The sequence below is a fragment of the Dendronephthya gigantea genome, unplaced genomic scaffold (assembly GCF_004324835.1).
Source record: "Dendronephthya gigantea isolate DGI-Jeju-01 unplaced genomic scaffold, DenGig_1.0 000610F, whole genome shotgun sequence".
Lineage (NCBI taxonomy): Eukaryota > Metazoa > Cnidaria > Anthozoa > Malacalcyonacea > Nephtheidae > Dendronephthya > Dendronephthya gigantea.
In genome coordinates this window covers 1-5,135 of record NW_021163620.1, presented here as the reverse complement: position 1 = coordinate 5,135, position 5,135 = coordinate 1, and the positions used below count along the sequence as shown (strand labels likewise).

The window sequence follows — 5,135 nt, the reverse complement described above, 5'->3', positions numbered from 1 at the left end:
AGAAAAAGATAAGTGTTTATGTTTCATAATTTAGTAAAGTAATTCACAACTCACAAGGTCGCAGATTATTTTGCATGTCATGATACCAGTCGTCAGTCGATTATACATTTTGATATACGCAATTTTATTATTTACTTCTTCCATGCACAATGAAATCAATATTAATACGATAATTTTTTAATTTTTGTTTAGGGGAATCGGCAACGTTGTTGCGCGATGAAGTTTACACCAACAGTAACGGTTTTGTACAAGTGCAAAGGGAAGCTGATAGCTGTGAACTTGATAACAGTGATGACGATTTAAATACACCACCACCTTCTTTCACACCAGTTTATGGTCCAATTGATGTGGAGCAGCATACCAAACCTACACCCCTACCAGTTGGCACCCAAACAACTCAAAATAAGTCAAAGCTGAAAAAAAAAGGTTAACCAGCAAGTTGTCCTTGAGATGCAATACGAAGTCCTCAAGGTGCAAAAGGAAATGATTCTGCTGAAAAATGAGAGACTGAAACTACAGGTAGCGGAGTTGAAAGAAAGGGCAAATGGCAGTAGCAATGGCAATTTTTGATTGAGGGATTTATAATATTTATATCGGGGGTGACATGGACATTGCTTGAAATCATTGTGTACTATAAGTGTACACAGTAAATTAATTACATTATTGAGAATATTACTTGTATTTCATTATTACAGCATTTGTGTTACAGTGGACCAGTTTTATTATAGGTTCTAGGTCAATCATTTAATGTTGAAAGGTTTGCTGCAGCCAATAAATCAAATATGTATAAATAAATATTGCAAGATCTTTCAGACATACCTCTTGTTTTGGGGCCCCAGCTAGTGCTGTTGTGTATAATATAAGTTACTATAGAATGTGCTTAATTATCTTGTATTTCCCAATTCTAATATTGAAATAATTTCAGGAAAATGTATTGTAAATTGTTGTGTGGCATATATGCATGCATGGTACATATTTCAATTAAAAAAAGTTATTTGTGATATGTGCCCTGATTTGCCTTCCTGTGTCATGGCCAACCTGTGGTTCAACCTCTGGATCTGGTTCTTCTAGATCAACATCCTCTTCTTCATCTGGCTCATTAAACATTATTGCAATATTCTGAAGGACAGCACAAGCACCAATTAACAAGCAGACTTTCTCTGGTTCCATTCTGATCTCTGAATGCAGTAGGTGGAACCTTCTCTTCCATCGCCCAAACACTTGCTCAATCAATACGCGTGTTTTCTTCAAAGACCGATTAAATGCTCTTTCCTTTGCTGTAGTAGGGTCTGTGTAAGGTGTCATAAGGTAGGGTTTTAAGGCGTAACCACTATCTCCCAATATGATCCCATCTTCCAGTGATGTGTGATGCTGCTCTATAAACTGTTGTATCTGTGACATTCGAAATATATGGCTGTCATGGACACTTCCAGGCCATCGGGCAACCAGATTTATGAACTTTCCTAAATGAAATGTGAAGAATGTTTGCTTTTCGACTGTATTCCATGCATTCCACCAGTATTAACAGTATCCCTACTTTACTATAGTAATTGTAACTATAATTGGTACATATAGAGTATAATAATTTACCTCGATCGTCGCAAATTGCTTGAACATTAATAGAATGATAGCGTTTCCGATTGACGTAATAATTCTCGTTTAGATGTGGTGCCTGGATTCGAATATGCGTACAATCGATACAACCAATAACGCCAGGAAAATTGGCCATGTCGTAAAACCCGTTCTTTATTTTCTCTTTTTCTTGATTTGAAGGCTAACGAATGAACGGTTCTCGTTTGTTTGATAGAGCGAGGCATACGTCACGAACTACTCGCGATACGGTGGACTTGTCAACGCCAAATGTGTCTCCGATAACCTGTAGGAAGCTTCCGCTTGCGAAAAACCGTAGTGCGATGAGAACTTGGACGTCGGGAATTAGTGAAAAATTTCTTTTAGTGTCACGAATAAGGTCATCGTATAGCAAATTTGTAATGTAATTTATTGCTTGGTAACCAAATCTGTATCTAATTCGCAATTCCGCATCAGTTAAACCTCGAATGTTCACGTTATCGTGACGATATCGCCTTTGTCTGCGAGGAAAATTCCGTATTGGTACAACAAACTGTAAAACATCCGCCATGTTATTTTGCACTTAACCTAGGATTAAAATTTTAAACCACCTAGCTAGCAGGGTTAATTTTTTTATCAATTTTAACCCAGGGTTAACGCTAACCGAGCTTTGTGCAACGCAAATTAACCAAAGTTTAACATTTAACCCTGGGTTAGGCATTTTTAACCCTGGGTTAGCGTTAACCGGCTTTTGAACAACCGGCCCCAGGGGCATAAAATCTATTGAGCTTATAAACAATATGAATTTTAGAATATTAAGTGGTTGCGTTTTTTTTTATACACCCTGTATATAGTTTTAGCATGCAGTTGCATCTTTGTGCATCAACAAGTTTTGTTTAAACAGATATAAATAAATCAAAACATGATCATCACAAATTCAGTCATCCCTTGAGACGTATGTTAGAACAGCGAATTTGCATTAATTATATTCAAATCTCACCCATAACGAGAACGGATCGCGGGTTTTTCCCATCAAATCGATTCATAGCTGGCAAAAGCTGTTCATCAAGAAAATGGATAAATGAGCGTGTTTCAAATCTTTCTTCGGGATTCTTCAACAAACAGTTCGCAAGAAGTCCATCACACGATATTGCCGAAATAATGGAATAGCGCGGTGTCCACCGTGCATAGCTATAGTCGCTCACAACAGGCGGTATCCCACGAGCACTATATCCATATTGCCGAGCAATTCGTTTATCCTTTAAACGTAGAACCAAATAAATAAGAGATCTACTAGTTTGTGCAATCCAGTTACAGTAAGGTATTATTTAGTACGTACAATGCCTGTTTCATCGAGGAAAACGAGCTGGTTTGGGTCAAAAAGGCTGATTTCGGCCATGAATTGTAGCCTAATATCGTCTCTTCGCTGAAGGGCAATTCTCTGTATCTGAAAAAGAAAATGTGGCTTGAAGAGTTGATAAAGAACAACTAGAATCTTGTAATAAATTGGAAAAAGGTGGAATGGCTTGGTCTTATTAATATGGTTATATGATTTCCAGCGTGCGGTATTAAATATATATTCCAATTTAAATAATGTCATAATGTTCGTACCTTTTTGCGTGTTATTCCAAGCCTATAGAGAGCTCGGCACAGTGTCTCCGGGCCAAATGAAGAGCCAGTAGCATTAATGATATAGCTTGCTATCTCATTCAACTGCATTTGCGGCGTTCGCAGTAAACAGTCCATTATAATGTATTCTTCGTGTGGGAATAAAGATACGCTCCCTGTTGGGCGACCCATACGGCAAGGCTTCACATCACCCGTGTTCCAAAAGGTGCTTAGAGTACGATAGACGGTTTTTGAACAAACAAATAGCTGTGCTGCAATTTCGTCGATGCTTCTTTCGTAGAACAGTCGTTGATAAACCATTCTCCACCTTAAATCATCCGAATACGGTCTAGGCATTTTCTAATCGTTCACCTTGCTACTCGAACTCGCAATTAACACGCTTGTACAATCCCACGCGTGTTGATGCATTATAATGTCACGTGATCGATATAAACATATACTTGCTCAGGACAACCTTTTTGACAACGACAGTATATATATACAGTATATATATATATATATATATATATATATATTATATATATAATATATATATTATATATATATTATATATATATATTAAATATATATTATATATATATATATAATATATATATATATTATTTATATATATATAAATATTATATATATATATATATATATATATATATATATATAAAATATATATATATATATATATATATATAATATATAAATATTATATATATAATATATATAATATATATAAAAATATATATATATATATATATATATATATAATATATATATATTATAATATATTATTATATATATTTATATATTATATATATTATATATATATATATGTCATTCCAACTTCCAAATGCTAATTAGAAGTGAATATAAAGTAGAAATATAAAAATAATGATTTTCGGGAGCTTTTCGGTTGGGTTATATTTTTTAAAAAAGATAACTATATATAGGCACGCCAATTTGAGGCGGATAACGCAAATTGAGGCTTGATAATTCTCGATATCACGCGAAAACCGAATTCAAAATTGTTTCCTTTTTAGAGAGGAAGCTTGCGCCATATTATTGACAACAAACTATAGCGGCAAAAAATTACGTCAACTACGGATAATTTTCATATCGTGCAGGTGGCAAGACATCAAGAATTATCACAGGGTGCCTTCCTCAGCGTTTGTTCTTAAAATATCGTTGTAAAAACTAATGCTGCAAAAATGACAAGAAACGACTTGCAGTTGAATTTAAGAATATTTTCGACGAGAAAAACAACTTTCAGTTGAATTTAAAAAGTAAACTCCGAGGTAAATTTGACAACAGTCTACAAGAATTGAATAAGAAAAAATAAAGGCAACTTTTTTATAAACGTACATGAAGTACTTCATCGTGGAGCCTTAAGCACTGATGTGTTGGACCGCGAGCGCAACAAGTGACGTCAGGGCACACGCTGGGAGGGGAAAAAGAATAAAGGGATGAAATCATGTGCTCCGCTCCGCAGCCTCCGCGCGCATATAGCCTGGACAGCTCGTATATTGTCGGGAGTCATCAGGTTTATGCGGAAACCAAAAACGCGCGAAATTTAAACTTCAAACAATGATGCTCGGTGGTGACAGGGTTTTGCAGGAATTTGAAGAAATCGTTGATACAACCGTGCGTAATAAAGCAAATGCGTTAAAAGAAAGACGTATAATTAATTGGTAAGTGTTTTTCTTTATATCATTGCTCAGCGATGCGTAAACTGTCCACTTTAGCGTGACGGTCTAATATACACACAAAGCGTAAAAATTTATGGTGATATTTAATATCTGATAGGATGTTAAAGACGTATATGATGTGTCATGGCACACATAACATTTCAGTTTCTAAATTAACCGACGATGTTAATCAAGTGCTTTTATCTACAACATCGAAAGAGAATAATCGCCCTTTGAAAGAACATGAGCTCGGGCGGATTA

General features: G+C 35.3%; 1 pseudogene; it reads right to left on the bottom strand.

Annotated features, from left to right (window-relative positions):
* Positions 1-942: 942 nt before the first annotated feature.
* On the bottom strand, positions 943-2,140 carry LOC114544001 (annotated as a pseudogene).
* Positions 2,141-5,135: the final 2,995 nt, after the last annotated feature.